Source organism: Cervus canadensis, chromosome 3, assembly GCF_019320065.1.
Source record: "Cervus canadensis isolate Bull #8, Minnesota chromosome 3, ASM1932006v1, whole genome shotgun sequence".
Classification (NCBI taxonomy): domain Eukaryota; kingdom Metazoa; phylum Chordata; class Mammalia; order Artiodactyla; family Cervidae; genus Cervus; species Cervus canadensis.
The window spans coordinates 14,974,188-14,994,687 of record NC_057388.1 but is presented as its reverse complement, the minus strand read 5'-3'; the positions used below and the strand labels follow the sequence as shown (position 1 = coordinate 14,994,687).

The 20,500-nt window shown below is 40.5% G+C and overlaps 1 protein-coding gene and 1 pseudogene across 16 annotated transcripts in view; both read left to right on the top strand.

The window, feature by feature from the left end:
• Positions 1-20,500, top strand: part of ICA1 (islet cell autoantigen 1) — a 159,893-nt gene that overhangs the window by 73,316 nt on the left and 66,077 nt on the right. The gene's annotated exons all lie outside the window — the stretch shown is intronic.
• LOC122438136 lies at positions 6,084-9,578 on the top strand (annotated as a pseudogene).

The window sequence follows — 20,500 nt, the reverse complement described above, 5'->3', positions numbered from 1 at the left end:
TGGTCGGGGTAATTATGTTGCAGTGTAGCTCCATAGTGGCGTCCCTCCTGCCAATGCAGGAGATATGGGCTTGGTCCCTGGGTCAGCGAGATCCCCTGGAGAAGGAAGTGACAACCCACTCCAGTATTCTTGCCTGGGGAATCCCATGGACAGAGGAGCCTGGTGGGCTGCACTCCATGCGGCCTCAAGAGTTGGACGCAACTAAACAACAAAGTGGTAGAATGCAGTCCCTTCTGCAGGGAAAACAAGGAAGGCTGACTTTTCATTAATGATTGACATCCACATTCTGACCTCATCAGGTTGTCCTTTCTGGGCCTGTTTCTTCTTTCTGTCTTTTCTTTTTTTAACTTTTTATTTTTTATTGGGGTATAGCTGATTAACAAGCAATGTTGTGTAGTTACATGTATACAACAAAGGGACTCAGCCATACATATACATGTAACCATTCTCCCCCTAACTCCCCTCCCATCCAGGCTGCCACACAACTGTTGAGCAGAGTTGGATGTCAGTTTCTTCATCTGCAAAATGAAACAGTTTATCTTAGTGATTTCTAAATACCTTTCGCTCAGGGCTGGTCCCAGTTTTGCAAGTCCAGGCTTATATAGTATTTGGAACTCCCTTTAGGAAAAAAAGCCTGCAAAATTAGGTGTGAGGTCTTTGAAGGGGCCCTGACTCAAGCTTACTCCATTTCATATAAATCCATCTCTGTTTAAATGCATTGTCGACTTAGGATACTTTGAACTTATGAAGAGTTTATCAGGGTGTAACTGCAGTGTAAGTCAGATTAAGATCTGTATACATTCTTCAAGGTGCATCCATGCTTCAAAGACAGTAGCAGTATATTTCAGCTAATGTGTATCTTCAGGCTCTTGATATGTTATAGCTTATATTTGTTGAGTTTGTGCAATACCATTGTATTGCACTGTATCTGCCTCTTCACACAACATGGATAAGTAGCTCCAAAGAAATTCCTGGTAATGTAAAAATTGATACAAAAATATTGATGTAATAATTCAGGACAACTAACTTTATACATAATAGTGAACAGAGCTCGGAAGGCAGGGAGGGGAGGAGTGGATTGTGATATATATTTGCTGGTTGGGTTTCACACAAGCAACCAAAAAGGAAAAGTTCTGAAAGGAAATATGGGATTATGGAAAAACTAGATTTAACCAACTCATCAAAGTCAGGGCAAGAACAATTACGGGTTTTTTCATGATATTTTCTCCATAATGTCCAATGTACGTCTGTTAAACTTAGGGGGAGAGGGATTTCCCCCATAATAAGACAAAATAATGCTTTACTTCTAGTATAAAGTTAATTAATTTTAGTAGCAAAACAGAGGAAAACAGTAGAATGGGAAAGACTAGAGATCTCTTCAAGAAATTAGAGATACAAAGGGAACATTTCATGCAAAGATGGGCACAATTAAGGTCAGAAACTGTAAGGATCTGGCAGACAAGATTAAGAAGAGGTGGCAAGAATACAGAGAACTGTATGAGAAAGGTCTTAATGACCCGGATAACCATGATGGTATTATGGTCACTCACCTAGAGCTGGACATCCTGGAGTGTGAAGTCAAGTGGGCCTTAGGAAGCATCACTATGAACAAAGCTAGTGGAGGTAATGGAATTTAAGCTGATCTATTTCAAATCCTAAAGGATGATGCTGTTAAAGTGCTGCACTCAATATGTCAACAAATATGGAAAACTCAGCAGTGGCCACAGGACTGGAAAAGGTCAGTTTTCATTCCAATCCCAAAGAAAGGGAATGCCAAAGAATGTTCAGTCCACCACACAATTATGTTCATTTCACATACTGGTAAGGTTATACTCAAAATCCTTCAAGCTAGGCTTTAGCAGTACATGAACCAAGAACTTCCAGAGGTACATGCTGGGATTAGAAAAGGAAGAGGAACCAGAGATCAAATTGCCAACTTTCGTTGGATCATGGAGAAAGTAAGGGAATTCCAGAAAAACATCTCTTTCTGCTTCATTGACTACACTTGAGCCATTGATTGTGTGGATCACAGAAAACTGTGGGAAATTTTTAAAGAGATGGGAATACCAGGCCACCTTACTAGTCTCCTGAGAAACCTGAATGTAAGTCAAGCAGCAACAGTTAGAACTGGACGTGGAACAACTGACTGATTCAAAATTGGGAAAGGGGTACTACAAGGCTATATATTGTTGCCCTGCTTATTTAACTTACATGCAGAGTACATCATGCAAACTGCCAGGTTGGATGAATCACAAGCAGGACTCAAGATTTCTGGGAGAAATATCAATAACTTCAGATATGCAGATGATACCACTCTAATGGCAGAAAGTGAGGAGGAACTAAAGAGCATCTTGATGAGGGTGAAAGAAGAGAGGGAAAAAACTGGTTTGAAATGCAACATTTAAAAAACTAAGATCATGGCATCCAGTCCTATCACTTCATGGCAAATAGATGGGGGAAAATGGAAACAGTGACAGACTTTATTTTCTTGGGCTCCAAAATCACTGTGGATGCTGACTGCAGCCATGAAATTAAAAGATTCTTGCTCCTTGGAAGGAAAGCTATGACAAACCTAGATAGCATGTTAAAAAACAGAGAGGTCACTTTTGCCGACAAATGTCCATATAGTCAAAACTATGGCTTTTCCAGTAGTCATGTATGGATGTGAGAGTTGGACCATAAAGAAGGCTGAGCGCCAAAGAATTGATGCTTTCAAATTGTGGTGCTGAAGAAGACTCTTGAGAGAGTCCCTTGGACAGCATGGATATCAAACCAGTCAATACTAAAGAAAATGAACCCTGGATATTCATTGGAAGGACTGACGCTAAAGCATCATTACTTTGGCGACCTGGTGCAAAGAGCTGACTCATTGGAAAAGACCCTGATGCTGGGAAAGATTGAGAGCGAAAGCAGAAGAGGGTGGCAGAGGATGAGATTGTCAGGTAGCATCACTGACTCAACGGACATGGATTTGAGCAAACTTTGAGAGATCATGAAGGACAGAGGAACCTGGTGTGTTGCCGTCCATGGGGTCACAAAGACTAGAACATGACTTTGTGAATGAACAGCAACAAAGTCATACTGATAAAGGCATTTGCACCATTGTTCATGTTTTTTGAGTAAACCTGGTCCATACTTTACCAACTCAGAACTGAGAAGCTGTGTTCTTTAAGGAATCAATGTGAAAAATGCAACTTGTAGTGCCACCTCTTGTTTTTTTTCGCCTTGGCTTTTTGCTGTTTTATTGTTCAGTTGCTCAGTCGTTCCCTTGATATCTCCTATTTTCTTGAAAAGATCTCTAGTCTTTCCCATTCTATTGTTTTCCTCTATTTCTTTTCCTTGTTCAGTTAAGAAGGCTTTCTTACCTCGCTTTACTATTCTCTGGAACTCTGCATTCAGTTGGGTATATACTTCTCTTTCTCCCTTGCCTTTCACTTCACTTCTTTCCTCAGCTATTTCTAGAGCCTTCTCAGACATCCACTTTGCCTTCTTGCATTTCTTTTTCTTTTTGATGATTTTGGTCACTGCCTACCAAATCTGTTCTCTTGAATCTATTCATGACCTCCACTGTATAATCATAAGGGATTTGATTTAGGGCATACTTAAATGTCCTAGTGGTTTTCCCTGCTTTCTTCACTTTAAGTCTGAATTTTGCAATAAGGAGTTGATGATCTGAACAAGCTCCAGGTCTTATTTTGGCTGACTGTATAGAACTTCTCCATCTTCAGATACAAAGAACACAATCAGCATGATTTAGGTGTTGACCATCTGATGATGTCCATGTGTAAAATCATCTCTTGGGTTGTCGGAAAAGCGTGTTTGCTGTGAGCAGCATGTTCTTTTGACAAAACTGTTGGCCTTTGCCCTGCTTCATTTTGTACTCCAAGGCCAAACATGCCAGTTATTCTGGTTATCTCTTGACTTCCTACTTTTGCATTCCAATGTCAAATGATGAAAGGGACATCTTTTTTTGGTGCTAATTCTAAAAAGTGTCATAGGTCTTCATAGAATTGGCCAGTTTCAGCTTCTTCATGTCCGACTCTTTTCGACCCCATGGACTGTAGCCCACCAGGCTCCTCCATCCATGGAATTTTCTAGGCAAGAGTACTGGAGTCGGTTGCCATTTCCTTCTCCAGGGGATCTTCCCGACCCAGGAATTGAACCCAGGTCTCCCACATTGCAGGCAGACACTTTACTGTCTGAGCCACCAGGGAATCCATAGCTGGGGCATAGACATGGATTACTGTGATGTTGAATTGTTTGCCTTGGAAACAAACCAAGATCATCCTGTCATCTTTGAGACAGTACTTGCACCCAAGTATTGCATTCAGGACTCTTGTTGACTATGAGGGATACTCCCTTTTTTCTGAGGGATTATTACCCACAGTAGTAGGTATAATGCTATCTGAATTAAATCCACCCATTCTCACCCATTTTAGTTCACTGATTCCAAAGGTGTCGATGTTCAGTCTTGCATCTCCTTGCTAGACCACTTCTTTACTGGGAAACGTGAACAATGGTGCAAATTCCTTTATCATTATGACTTTGCTCTTTCCCAACACCTAATGAAGGAACCAACTGATGATACATAGTTTAACACAACTTAAAGCCATATTTAAATACTGCAGTAGGCTGTAAAATATTAGAGCCCACTGTCACAGAAGACTGGATTGGAATAAACTTTCCACCACGCCCCAAGTGGATACAGCTCTCCAGCTTTTTTCAGTGTGAAACGCCAGTCAGTTGGCTGGTGAACTAGCAGTGGTCTTCAGTTATAAATATCTCCACCGTGTTGGTTCATGCTCAATTTGAAAAGGAAGACATTGTTTTTGCTCTTCTTTTCTTTTAATGTGGTTGGCAAATGGTAGACATAATTTTGGAAGAATCTGAAACACAGTTTTTATCATGTTTTCATGGTTACCATCTCTGTTGTTTTCACCCTTCCCACAGTGACTGCTTTTATTAATGCCCGTATGTATATTCACATCAGAATTGAAGCAGAAATATGGAGGGTCCCCACATAGCCCTCCCTCACCAAACACAGCCTCCCTTGTGAGCAGGATCCCATATCAGTGTGATATAGTTGTCATAATCAATGAACTAGCATTGATACATTATCAACCAAAGTCTGCTGTTTACAGTATAGTTCACTCTTTGTGTTACAGATTATATGGGCTTGAATAAATGTATAATGTCATGTATTTACCATTATAGTATCATATGGAATAGTGTCACTAAACCAAAAGAAGAAATCAAATTAAAGAATTAATAAAATACAGTAGAGAAATAAAACATAAAATTCTTATACTAATTGTGAACTAAAGTATGACAGAGTTGAGATCAAACATATTAGTCTTATCAATAAATGTAAATGAGCTTAACTCACCTATTTAAAGAAATGGTTTTCCACTGGACTCACCAAGGAAAATTCAACTATATGCTGTATCTAAAATAAAATTGTTAATAAAGCCTAAAAATAAAGGGATAAGCAAAGAGTTACCAAGCAAGTGGAAATAATGTTAATAAGAAAGCAAATGTAGAATATCTATACAACTTAAAAAAAAAAAACACCTTTTAGGTGAAAAAAAGGACACTTTAATGCTAACAGCCAAAGTTTACAATGGACATAAAACATTTATGGGTATCTAGGTACTAAATTATTCAGCAACCACTTTTAGAAAGTAAAATTTACAAGAGATGCAAAGGGAAACACAGAAGAAAAAACCTACTAATAGAAAAATCTAACTTAATACTCTCAGTGTAGGACAAATCAAGTTAAAAAAAGTAAGGATGTTGAAGATTTAAACAGCATAATCAATAAGGATATATATCACACTATACACTCAGACAACAGAAAATACAGTTTCTTCTTTTTTTTTAAACTTTTTATTTTGTATTGGAGTATAGTCAGCTAACAGTGTTGTGATAGTTTTAGGTGGACAGCAAAGGGACTCAGTCAAACATATACATGTATCCATTCTCCCCCAAACTCCCCTCCCCTCCAGGCTGCCACATAACATTGAGCAGAGTTCCATGTGCTATACAGTAGGTCTTTATTGTTTATCCATTTGAAATACAGCAGAGTGTACATGTCCATCCCAAACTCCCTAACTGTCCTTTCCCCCCATCCTTCACACTTTTTTAAGTGAACATGAAACATTCACCAAAAAGAAAAGATCCTGTGTAAATTGAATTTCTTGAAAATAATAATGAAAAATACCACATAACAGAATCTGTGGGATACATATAAAGTAATGATCAAAGGAATATTCAAAGCCTTAAACACTTAATAAAAGTTAAAGAGGGCAAAAGTAAATTCTCAATTTAAAAAGCTAGAAAAGGAACAAGAAATAAACTAGAATATAGCAAAAGGAGGAAAAACATGAAGATAACATTGAAATTGAGAACAAAAAAAACAATAAATCTAATGAATAAACTAATTATATAAGCCATTAATTACCTAACTCAACAAAAAAGGGAGAATGCACACATACACAAATAATTTTCTAGAAAATTCGTTTACCAAAATTGATCTTATTAGATTAGCTTATTAAAAAAAAATTTCCTTAGAAGAAATAGAAAAAGTTACTAAGAAACAAGAAAAGCACCAGGACCATAAAGTTTTACAGGGAAATTATGCCAAAACTTCAAAGACCAAATGGTCCCATAAATGCTCCATAAATTGTTCAAGAGTATTGTGAATGAAGGAAATCCTCTTAATTGTTTTTACTATGAAAGTATAATTTCAATACCTAAACCTGATAGAAACAGTACAGGAAGTTATAGACCAGTATCACTTATGAATATGAATATAAAACTTCTAAATAGAAGAGAATAGAATCTGATAATACATGAAGAAAATAATATACCACGACCAGGTGGGATTTACCCCAGGAATATAGGATGACTCTATATGAGGTAATCAATTAATTTAATAGCCCTATAAATAGATCTGAGGAAGAAGATCATATAATTATCTTTATAGATTCTGGAAACCTTTTACAATTGTCAACACTCATTCCTGATAAAGTCACTTAGGGAAAAGGAATTGACAGACATTTTCTGAAAATATATGGTTTTATCAAGCACAAATATTCATTAGTCTTAAGGCCAGCCTAAGGGGGAAACACTAGCACTGTTTCCACTAAGACTAGAAGCAAAGCAAGATTACCAGTTGTCCTATTTTCGTTCAACAATGTGCTAGAAATATTAGCCAATATAGGTAGACGTTAGAAACCAGTGAGCGGCGTAAGAGCGGGAAAGGTGAAGCTGACTCTATTTGCAGATGATATATTAGTAATTATGGACCTAAAAAGTCCTAAAGAATTAATGGCAAAACCAAACAAAATAATAAGAGATTTCAGAAAGCCGCAAGCTATATAAGAATATACAAAGATAGAGAAAACTGCATTACAATAGCAACAGTCCTTTGGGTCACAAAGAGTCAAACATGACTAAAGAGACTTAGTATACACACACACACACACACACACACACACAGAAGATAAAATACTTAAGAATACATTTGACATGAAATATGCAAAATCTTTATAAGGAGAACTATAAAACATTCCTGAAAGATAAAAATAACTTGACCAAACAGAGGATAAGAAAAGATTTTAACTTCAAATAACTAATATAATTACAATGAAGAGGGGTGGAAGAAGCAAACCCTGATAACTCTGAATACAGTATTGCAACAACATGCTCTTGGGCTAAAAACAAAATAACTCTGAACAGATATTGAACTCGAGTTAGCAGACCTCTCTTTCTGCAGAAGCACAGGTTAGCAATTCTGAAATCATTTTTTGTATGTTCTAAAGTTGAGCAAATAAGTTGTGGATAGTGGGAGTCAGGTTTTATATTTTGAGAGAGGGAAGGTGCAGTCAGAGTAAAAGAAAAAAATAGAATGAACTCTGCAGTATTGGATTGGAATTGGAGATATAGGTGTGAACTCGAGTTCTAACACATAGACATACATATGCACATACATATGTAGTAACTGGATATAGATCTGCATGGATTATGGTATCTGTATTGTGCACATGAGTGTGTGTGTATATGACATATTTGTCTATATGTATGTGTAAACACTCCCCAGCTTTGTCCTCTGAGAAGGCAGTTGAAGCAGTTGCACCCCGGCAGCAGTGAGCACACCTAGAGGCAAGATCTTTGTTTCTATACACCCAAATTCTCCACTTAAAAGGAAGTAGAGAATAGGGTATATATATAGTCCACAAAGAAATGATTGAGGCGGGTAGAGTATTAGAACCTTGTTATGCCCCAAAGTAAGAATGTGCTTATGATAGGGATATGTCAGAATGGCGGAGGATCCAGTTTTAAGGAACTCCAATTGACCAAATCTGGGATGATGTAATCATTAAAACACTAATTTAAGCTCTTTCCTGGCTGGAACCATGGAGGGTGCAGAAAAGAAGAAAAAGAAGGTTCTTGCTGTGCCAGAAACCCTTAGGAAAAAGTGAAAGACTTTCGCAGAGCTTAAGATCAAGCGCCTGAGAAAGAAGTTTGCCCAAAAGATCTTTGAAAGGCAGGGAGGAAGCTTATTTGTGAAAAAGCTAAGCATTACCACAAGGAATAAAGGCAGATGTACAGAACTGAAATTCAAACAGCTAGGATGGCACGAAAAGCTGGCAACTTCTATGTACCCACAGAACCCAAATTGGCATTTGTCCTCGGGATCAGAGGTATCAACGGTGTGAGCCCAACGGTTCAAAAGGTGCTGCAACTCCTTCGCCTCCAGCAGATCTTCAGTGACACCTTTGTGAAGCTCAACAAGACTTCAGTTAACATGCTGAGAATTGTGGAGCCGTACATTTCATGGGGGTACCCAAATCTGAAGTCTGTAAATGAATTGATCTACAAGTGTGGTTATGGCAAAATCAACAAGAAGCAACTTGCCCTGACAGATGACACACTGATTGCTCGATCTCGTGGGAAATCCGGAATCATCTGCATGGAGGGTCTGACTCATGAGATCCATACTGTTGGAAAACATTTCAAAGAAGTGAACAACTTCTTGTGGCCCTTTAAATTGTCTTCTCCACGAGGTGGAATGAAGAAAAAGACCACCCATTTTGTAGAAGGTGAAGATGCTGGCAACAGGGAAGACCAGATCAACAGGCTTATTAGAAGAATGAACTAAGGTTTCTACCAGGATTATTTTTGTAATCTGATCAGTTAATAAACAATTGAAACAAACAAAAAAAATACTAATTTAAGTAAATAATGATAGTAAATTTAATACTACTGAATAAAGTAAGGCTCCATGCACTACACCAGTATAAATGAACAAGTAAACAAATCATGAAGAAGGGAAAGCTTTAGTATAATAGAAAATGCATTAATAAATGTAGACAGAATGATGGAATTAGAAAATCACCTTCTACCAAGTCATCACAAAAATAATTGTTACAGGCAAGAATCATCCATGAATGCTAAAACTAATAGATAAAGTTGGAGACTAGAATAGGCTAATACCGTTTTGCCAAGAGAATGCACTGGTCATAGCAAATACCCTCTTCCAACAACACAAGAGGAGACTCTACACATGGACATCACCAGATGGTCAATACCAAAATCAGATTGATTATATTCTTTGCAGCCAAAGATGGAGAGGCTCTATACAGTCAGCAAAAACAAGACCAGGAGCTGACTGTGGCTCAGATCATGAATTCCTTATTGCCAAACTCAGACTTAAATTGAAGAAAGTAGGGAAAACCACTAGACCATTCAGATGTGACCTAAATCAAATCCCTTACAATTATGCAGTGGAAGTGAGAAATAGATTCAAGGGACTAGATCTGATAGACAGATGCCTGATGAACTATGGACAGCGGTTCATGACATTGTACAGGAGACAGGGATTGAGACCATCCCCAAGAAAAAGAAGTGCAAAAAGGCAAAACGGTTGTCCGAGGAGGCCTTACAAATAGCTGAGAAAAGAAGAGAAGTGAAAGACAAAGGAGAAAAGGAAAGTTATACCCATTTGAATGCAGAGTTCCAAAGAATAGCAAGGAGAGATAAGAAAGCCTTCTTCAGTGATCAATGCAAAGAAACAGAGGAAAACAGTAGAATGGGAAAGGCTACAGATCTCTTCAAGAAAATTAGAGATACCAAGGGAACATTTCATGCAAAGATGGGCACAGTCAAGGGCAGAAGTGGTATGGACCTAACAGAAGCAGAAGATATTAAGAAAAGGTGGCAAGAACTATACAAAAAAGGTCTTAATGACCCAGATAACCATGATAGTGTGATCACTCACCTAGAGCCAGACATCCTGGAATGTGAAGTCAAGTGGGTTTTAGGAAGCGTCACTATGAACAAAGCTAGTGGAGGTGATGGAATTCCAGCTGAGCTATTTCAGATCCTAAGATGATGCTGTGAAAGTGCTGCATGCAGTATGTTGGCAAATTTGAAAAACTCAGCAGTGGCCACAGGACTGGAAAAGATCAGTTTTCATTCCAATCCTAAAGAAAGGCAATGCCAAAGAATGCGCAAACTACCGCACAATTGCACTCATCTTACATGCTAGTAAAGTGATGCTTAAAATTTTCCAAGCCAGGCTTCAACAATTCATGAACCGTGAACTTCAAGCTGGATTTAGAAAAGGCAGAGGAACCAGAGTTCAAATTGGCAACATCCGTTGGATCATCGAAAAAGCAAGAGAGTTCCAGAAAAACATCTACTTCTGCTTTATTGACTATATGAAAGCCTTTGTGTGGATCACAACAAATGGTGGAAAATTCTTCAAGAGATGGGAATACCAGACCACCTGACCTGCCTCTTGAGAAATCAGTATGCAGGTCATGAAGCAACAGTTAGAACTGGACATGGAACAGCAGACTGGTTCCAAATAGGAAAAGGAGTACGTCAAGGTTGTATATTGTCACCCTGCTTATTTAACTTATATGCAGAGTACATCATGAGAAACGCTGGGCTGGAGGAAGCACAAGCTGGAATCAAGATTGCCAGGAGAAATATCAATAACCTCAGATATGCAGATGACACCACCTTTATGGCAGAAAGTGAAGAAGACCTAAAGAGCCTCTTAATGAAAGTGAAAGTGAAAAAGGAGAGTGAAAAAATTGGCTTACAACTCAACTTTAGGAAAACTAAGATCATGGCATCACTTAATGGCCAACAGATGGGGAAACAATGGAAACAGTGAGAGACTTTATTTTGGGGGGCTCCAAAATCACTGTGGATGGTGACTGCAGCTGTGAAATTAAAAGATGCTTGTTCCTTGGAAGGAAGGTTATGACCAAACTAGACAGCATATTATAAAGCAGAGATATTACTTTGCCAACAAAGGTCCATCTAGTCAAAGCTATGGTTTTTCCAGTAGTCATGTAGGGATATGAGAGTTGGAGTATAAAGAAAGCTGAGTGCTGAAAAATTGATGCTTTTGAACTGTGGTTTTGGAGAAGACTCTTGAGAGTCCCTTGGACTGCAAGGAGATCCATCCCGTCCATCCTGAAGGAAATCAATCCTGAATATTCATTGGAAGGACTGATACTGAAGCTGAAACTCCAATACTTTGGCCACTTGATGCCTCATCTGAAAGGGCCCTGATGCTGGGAAACACTGAAGGCAGGAGGAGAAGTAGACAACAGAGGATGAGATGGTTGGATGACATCACTGACTCAATAACCTGAGTTTGAGTAAACTCCGGGAGTTGGTGATGGACAGGGAGGCCTGGCATGCTGCAGTCCATGGCGTCGCAGAGAGTCAGACATCACTAAGCAACTGAACTGAACCAAACTAAGACTAGGATATTTGCATAGTCTCCAAATATATCACAGCAAGCTGCCTTTTATTTACAAAGAGTAAAGTAATAACTAAGTGGAGAAACCTGACAACACCATCTTAACCGAAAGGTTAAGGTTTCCATTGCTCTTAACGGGGCCATTATGCACTTCTGAATATACCACATAGAGAAAAAACCAGAGTCACATTTGCATTATGCTGCCAGAGGTGTGTGGCCTTCATCTAATCACGGGGACACAAAGGACAATTCAAAATGTGCGACATTCTATGAAATGCCTGGCCTGTGTAAGAACAGACTCAGGAACCATCAGATTAAAGGAAACTGAAAAGTCATGACAACTGAATGCAGTGTGTGATTTTAGACTTTCTTTTGCTATAAAAATATCACTGGGACAATGGACAAAATCTCAATAAGATTTTATAGATTAGATAATATTTCAGTATTAATTTCCTGATTTTGACAATTTGCTGTTTACATAAGAGATCCCTTAATTTTAGGAAATACACATTGAAATACTTAGTAATAAAGGAACATTATAATCCAAACTTAGACAGTTTGGAAAAACTATGTGTGTTTATGTGCATTTAGAAAAAGAAAAGACAGTTTAGTAAATGTTAGCATTATGAGAATCTAAGTGAAGTGTATCTAGGAATACAAAGAATTCTTGCAACTATTCTGAAAGTCTGAAGTTACATATGATGACTTCGTGGTTTGAACTTTGGTACACTCCTTTATAATGTTATTCAAATTAATAAATTAAGCGTTAGTATGATGGAATGGCACTGGAAAAAGTGACAGCAGAGGTTTGTATTAATTCTGCATATAATATTGTATTTATATTGTAACCGTGATTGCCCACCTGCCAGTACAGGAGATGCAGAAGACACGGGTTCAATCCCTGGGTCAGGAAGATCCCCTGGAGAAGGGAATGGCTACCCACTCCAGTATTCTTGCCTGGAAGATCCCACGGACAGAGGAGCCCGGAGTCCATGGGGTTGCAAAGAGTCAGACACAACTCAGCACACACTTTTTAAAACATGATTGCATTGGTCAAAATAAAGTGCAAGCATGTGTCTTTGCAAGTGTAGTAAAACCTGGTCTGTGTCTTTCAGGTGAGATGGTCTAGGGTTGGCTGGTATCAGTCACATTGTGCACCAAGATAGTGATTTCAGTCACTCTCACATAAATTGGAGGAGGGGAGGGCAGATGGGCAGCCATAATTCTGTTAGATTATTGGAGCTTATTATTATTGGAGCTTACTGAAGTCAGATAATGGTTCCTCACATTTGCTGACTGCTCTGTGGCTATGGAATAAACAACTCTGATGGCCATTTAGTCATCATTCTACTAGAGTCATGTCCCCGAAGAACGCCAGAGCAGTAAAATTTTAGAAGCTAAATGTTTAACTTTCCAGGCTGTCTGGGCAAAACAAAGCAAGGTTCACAGAAGCAAGCTTCCTTGTTCACTAAACACTCAGCCCAGAAAACTGAGAGGTTGCACATGTCACTGTGAACCTTGCACTGTCAGATTTATAAACTTCACAAACCAAAAATAGATTCTGTGGTTGATCCAAAAACCTACAGGCTCACGATAAACTCCTGGTGGGTGAAACCTTTTAAATGTTAGTTTTAGTTCCTACTCTGTTCCCCTGCATGTGATTGAGTCAGGTTGAGCTGATTTGAGCCTGGGAGAAGAAATATTGCCTCTGTAGGATTTTCTAGGACCTCTGAAGAAAGATACCAAATAACCAGTTTGGGTAGGTTTTAGGATCCTCCAGGGGGCACCAGAACATTCCAGTGCAGTCGACCACATTTCATTCAGAAAGGCTAACAGTTTTACCTCATTATAATTGATTCACCTACTGTAACTTTCTCAGTTCCACTAACACTTTTTTCGTACATTTGCTTTTTTTTCTTTTTTTCGTACATTTGCTTTTACAACATTTATGAGTTTATGGAGTGTTTCTGCCTCTGAGGAGGCAAAGGAAGGAAAGAGATCATCTCTTGGATGAGCCTTAGAAACCAGAGCCATGTCTCCTCAGGGTAAATATGAAAGCTTTCAGCCCACTCTCAGTATAAGGATTTTCCAAATGTTCCTAATCTGGCTGGGGGTAGAGGGGAAACTTGAGGAAACTGAGAATTCATTCACTTTCTCAGCTTCAGGCTGTATATAAGCCACCCTGTTATTATCATTATTAATAATAAACAGTGAATGTCAAATAGGCACTTCATGGTGGATTTTCATATGAATTTTATGCAGAAGTGAGGGGTTGCCTGGCTACTGCATAATATTAGTCAGTTCTGATCCAAGAGCACAAAATTCCGACAGGCCTCCCGAGCCTGTCCCTTCAATTAGTGGCTGCTTCATTACGAATAAAGAACCCTCATTACTGTGGGCCTTCAAGTGAAATAGGATCCCCTACCTCTTGAAATCTGCCTTTCTAAGTACAGACGGTTCCCAACTTACCAACAATCCACTTAAGAACCACCAAGGCATTCAGAGGCTGCCTAGACTCCTGCAGCTGCCGCCGGCCCGGGCCCCCTGCCCAGCTCCCCGCGCCCCCAGCCATGCCCCTGGTCTGCTCAAGGGAGCTCTGCCCTCCCCCCGCAGAGCCAGCTGCCCACCTGCCCGCCAGACTATGGACTCAGAGCTGGGGGTTCAGTGAGGCCTCAGAGCTACCGCTGGTTTTATAGCTGAGCTCAGCTATGGGGTAAATAGGCTTTTGTGGCCTGGCCTGGGAACCGAACCACCATTTATAAAAAAAGAAAAAAGAAAAAAAAAACAACCTGTCTCCATGGGAGAATGTATTGTGCATTCCCAACAAGGAGCCAACAAAGATTAGAATGTCTGTGGAAACCGTCTCTATGCTCCCAGCAGGGCAGAGAGGAGGAGGAAGGGTGGCCAAGTGTCCTGGGTTGGGGTACAACTCTAGCACTGATGCCCTCTCTCCCCCAGCACCAAGGAGCCTTGCAAGCCCTTTAATATCTCTGCAACACAGTGGGATTGGACTCAATGAGTTAAAAACATCTTTCTGGTATGGTTGATCAAAGGTCTATCCTCATTTCATTCATTCCTTCATTCATTCACTCACTGGCATTTTACTCAGGATACTGGCTTTGTGCCCGACTCTGGACTAAGTGTGGGCTTCCCAGGTGGTGCTAGTGGTAAAGAACCCGCCCGCCAACGCAGGAGACTTTAGAGACGGGATTCGATCCCCAGGTCGGGAAGCTCCCCTGGAGGAGGACACGGCAACCCACTCCAGTCTTCTTGCCTGGAGAATCCCTTGGACAGAGGAGCCTGGTGGGCTGCAGTCCATGGGGTTGCAAAGAGTTGACATGACTGAGGCGACTTAGTATGCACGCACGCTGTTAGGGATACCGTCAGAGAATTCAGATCCTATAGATCCTTGCTCTCGGAGTGTTGAGTGCTTGGTAGGGGAGACAAGTGTCTAAGCAAGTGCTTGTAACATGGGTGCTATATGAGATGATCACTGGGTATTATGAGGGCTGTTGGGCAGGCAGCCTCTAAGTTGATGAAGATTTCCTCAAAGCGGGGGGCCTCCCAGATTTTCTCCTGCCTTAGTTTCTGCTTTCATTCTCGCCTCTCTCTGGTTATCAAGTATGGCTTCTTCATTCGCTGTTCTGGCAGTTGAGCTTAGTTCCTGGGCCTCTCCGGGGCAGTCTTTCCCTGCTTCCTGAATCACTAGGAGGTGGAATGCAGGGGACGGGCCTACCAAACCAGAGGCTTGATTCCCACGAGCCTGCCCTCAACGCTGCCTTTTTCCCTGCCCTGGTGAGCCACTGCCTAAAAGACCCTCTCTTCCTCTCCTCAGAGCCTTCCCTGCCCTCACCCTTTGGATTGCCAGCAGCTGTGCTATTCTCTCATTTAAAAAAGGTCTTCACCCCCAAATGCTTAAGGCCTAGCTACCTCCTGCTTGCTTGCATCTCTAATCCCTGAACCGCTTCTATCAAAAACCCCTGCCAGGCTACCACCCTCACCCCATTCTGTTGGTGGTGGTGGTGGTATTCAGTCGCTCAGTCGTGTCCAACTCTTTGCGAGCCCATGGACTGCAGCACGCCAGGCTCCCCGTCCTTCACTGTCTCCTGGGGTCTGCTCAGATTCCTGTCTGAGTCTGTGATGCTATCTAGCCATCTCACCCTCTACTGCCCACATTCTCCTTTTGTCTTCAGTCTTTTCTAGCATCAGGGTCTTTTCCAATGGGTTGGCTCTTTACATGCTCACTATTAAAATAATAAATATGAAGGTGATTCCAAAAGGTGATAGAGATAGCCATTCAGGCTTGAATCTTGGCTGTCTAACATTGTATCTGACATTAGGAAATTACGTCACTAGGAAGGTTCCTAAGCAAGGAGGTCACTCTGGTAAAGTGGTTTGCGGGGAACATTATTTTGGTAGCTCTATATAAGCTGCTAAAATGGAAAGGAGGAAATAGATGAGAGATTTCCAGGGTAGAAATGATGAGACTTAGAAACCAAATAAGCATGTCATTATGTGATACAAAATTGTGGCAGTCTTTTTTATACTGTCTTATTCCTCCGAAGTATTATAGGAATTAGGTGTTCTGTTTATTTTTGTACCCATGAAGTTCATTTCAGTTCAGTTCAGTCGCTCAGTCGTGTCCGACTCTTTGCGACACCATGAATCGCAGCATGCCAGGCCTCCCTGTCCATCAGCAACTCCCGGAGTCCACTCAAACCCATGTCCATCGAGTTGGTGATGCCATCCAACCATCTCATCCTCTGTCGTCCCCTTCTCCTCCTGCCCCCAATCCCTCCCAGCATCAAGGTCTTTTCCAATGAGTCAGCTCTTCTCATCAGGTGGCCAAAGTACTGGAGTTTCAGCTTCAGCATCAGTCCCCATGAAAGCAGTTTGATAATTGTAACAGGAAATGACTCAAAAGCTCTTCATTTAAATAATAAAATACCCAGGAAAGTTTTAGATAATAGTTTTCCAATCCCAGTTGCATCAAGTTCCGTTAGGATGTCTTTAATGTAAGACACCGCCTCGTACCATGGTAAGGGACCCGTTCTCTTGCCACCTAACACTTTCTGCTTTGTGTCATGATTATTTGTAAGCTAGTGTAGCTCCTCTTCCAGATGGAGATCGTGGAAGAAAGAAGCGGTGTCTGATCAGCACAGTGTTTCTTACAATATTGAACACAGGGCCTTCCCTGCCTAGAAGAATAGCAAGCATCAGTTACTGGGTGCTTACTCTGCATCAAGCACTGTGTGTTTGATGTGCATATACTTTATATCCCACCTGTGTGTATTTCCTCATTTAATCCTAATGATAGCCCTGAAAGGTACCATGTCTCTAATTTGGTACCATTTTTATTAATTTGGAAATTGATGCTTGGGTTAAATGACTTGTTCTAAGTCACAGAGAGGGTAAGTCTAAGTGAAAATATTTGAACCCAAATTTCTCTGACTTCAAAGAACATACTGTTAACCTTTTCACTCCAGGAGGCTGATTCTCAAACTTTAGCCTGCAGCACAATCAGTCACTTGGAAGACATAAAATATGGCCGGACCCCATCATGCTTTCTGATTCAGCAGGTCTTGATGCAACCTGGGCCTTGAAGGACAATTGGTCCTATCCAAAATGTCCATTGAGACATTTGGGCCACGATTCATTAAATAATACATTCAGCTTTGTTAAAATTATACTTACATTATTTTTATTGTAAATGAATCACAAGCTGGAATCAAGATTGCCCAGAGAAATATCAACAACCTCAGATATACAGATGATGCCACGCTAATGGGATAAAGTGAAGAGAAACTAAAGAGCCTCTTGATGAAAGTGAAAGAGAAGAGTGAAAAGGCTGGCTTAAAACTCAAATTCAGAAAACTAAGATCATGGCATCTGGTCCCATGACTTCATGGCAAATAGATGGGGAAACAGTGACAGATTTTTTTCCCTTGGGCTCCAAAATCACTGCAGATGATGACTGCAGCCATGAAATTAAAAGATGCTTGCTCCTTGGAAGAAAAGCTACGACAAACCTAAATAATGTACTAAAAAGCAGAGACATCACTTTGCCAACAAAGGTCCATCTAGTCAAAGCTATGATTTTTCCAGTAGTCATGTATGGATGTGAGAGTTGGACCATAAAGAAGGCTGAACACCGAAGAATTGATGCTTTTGAATTGTGGTGCTAGATAAGACTCTTGAGAGTCCCCTGGAGAGCAAGGAGATCCAACCAGTCAATCCTAAAGGAAATCAGTCCTGAGTATTCATTGGAAGGACTGATGTTGAAGCTGAAACTCCAATACTTTGGCCACCTGATGCAAAGAGCCAACTCATTGAAAAAGACCCTGATGCTGGGAAAGATTGAGGGCAAGAGGAGAAGGAGGCGACAGAGGATGAGATGGTTGGTTGGCATCACTGATTCAGTAGACATGAATTTGAGCAGACTCTGGGAGACAGTGAAGGACAAGGAAGCCTGGGGTGCTGCAGTTCATGGGATCACAGAGTCAGACGTGACTTAGCAACTGAACAACAACAGCATGATGAATTTTGGATTTCACATTTATTCTTACTCTTCCTTGTTGTGACCTTCAGCAGGGTTACTGTTAAGCTGATGAGCAATTGCCCTCAAGTATATGTGGATCTGATTATTGACTTTATCTGTTAACAATTTCAATTATATGCATTTGGTTTTATTGGTATCATGGTGAAGTTGGTGGCCATATTTGAGTGTGACCACCAAAAACTTGGGTGATAACTTGTTCATTGCTTTCCTGTCCTTTAATACTTCAACAAAGCTTCAAATTGAAGGATGGTGTACTCCTGTCAGCTTTTGAAATTTGCAGTGCTAACCTTCCACTGCATTGTTTATCCTGTGCTATTCAGTACAGGTGTGTAAAGGGCCAGAGTTTCTGGTGGAAGTCTTGGAGCATCTGATCTTCTGCCTCTGCCAAGCCTTCCATGGACATAACACACCTCAACATAATCCACTAGGTCATCTAAATTTTCTTTTGCATTGTCCACAATGCACTCAAAAGTTTCATTTATGTCTTTCAAAGGCCCAAATAGTAATGCACAGTTAGTGTTACTTTCCATTGTCACATATTCACATGTTAGACTCAAAGAAGGTATTTTTTAAGATTTGAAAAGTGAAAAGAGCATCCTTTTATTCATGCATTTAATAGGAGCAGTCAAATTGTATTCATATTTGCAACCTCAAAATCCATCATGCCCAATGAATGGTTAATGTCAAGGTTTTTTCGTGTGTACACATGAGGTACTGTGTCTTCTTGCTTTTTCATTTGGTGCATAAATCAACAGTGTAACATAACCCAGTACTTACATTATGTACAGTAGGTAGCTGATCAATATTGGTGCCATCTTGAAGGTGCTATTACTGAATATTGTGGTACTAGCATTTAAATATCAAAATGTTATCATGAGCTGTGTAAACAGGATTCTGTCATCATCTCGAGCAATGGAATTGTGCATAAGAACTGATTCTCCACATCTGATCACTTTATATACTCCTCTGGAATTTCATTTACATGCGATATAGTTTGGTTTGGATGCTAATGTCTGTTTTGAATCCTGTTTATTTACTTGCCTCTTTAATGAGTTTCTTTCTGGTAGCATTTGCAAGACCTCTTTATCATGAATATCAGAGAATTCTTCAAAGTACCTATGATGGTGTTGCATTTGGTTCTTCTCTGTCATTTTAACCGATTCAGGTTTTTCCTTACTTCCCCTTCAGCACAAAAGTTGTGCTGAAGTTTTTGTGTCCATCTTGAATGATTATATTATCCAAATCCTGACCATTTGTCTATGGGGCATTGCAGATTGTCTTCTCTTCACAGCACCAGTACCTTTTTACTCCTATCTCTGTTAGAGGAATGGAAATGGTAACAAAAGCCACTATTATGTAGCCATGGCTTTTCTTTTTGTGAGTATAATATTTCTGCTATATTCTGCTGAGAGTTTTTAAATAAAGATGTCATATTGCCAAGCAACAGAAGAAGGGATTTTTATTTCTTTTGTAGACTTCTGAGCAGTGATCACTGGTTCAGTGATAGGGGAAGGCTTACTAATGTGTTATGGATTGAACACCCAGTTCAGCCTGGCTGGGTTATTAGCCAGTGGGTAGGCACCAGCCCACAGTGTGGTGCTCCATACCGATTGATGGGTAAGTGTGGGAGTCATACCCCCTAAAATCTCTCCAAATACTGGCAGATGCTTCTCGCTGTCTACAAGATGGTACCTCTATGACACTGATTCAAGGGAAACATTGCCCATTAATCCTGGGCAATAGGGTAGTTGTAGGTGGATTAATTAAATACCTGGTATCCCCCTTCATGATAGCTCTTACCCCTGACTACTACATAATAGGGGCTTCCCAGGTGGCTCAGTGGTAAAGAATCCGTCTGCCAGTCCAGGAGACATGGGTTCAATCCCTGGGTTGAGAAGATCCCCTGGAGGAGGAAGTGGCAATCCACTTCTGTATTCTTGGCTGGAGAATCCCATGAACAGAGGAGCCTGGCGGGCTGCGGTCCACGGGGTCACAAAGAGCCGGGCACAACTGAGCGACTGAGAACGCACACACGAGGTGGTAGAAGAGCCACAGCTATGCTCATTCCTCCCCAACAGGCATGACACTCGGTAAAGTGTTCACATCATCACGTTCTATTCCATTTTACATCGTGGCTTGCTGGAGCTCCTCCTGTC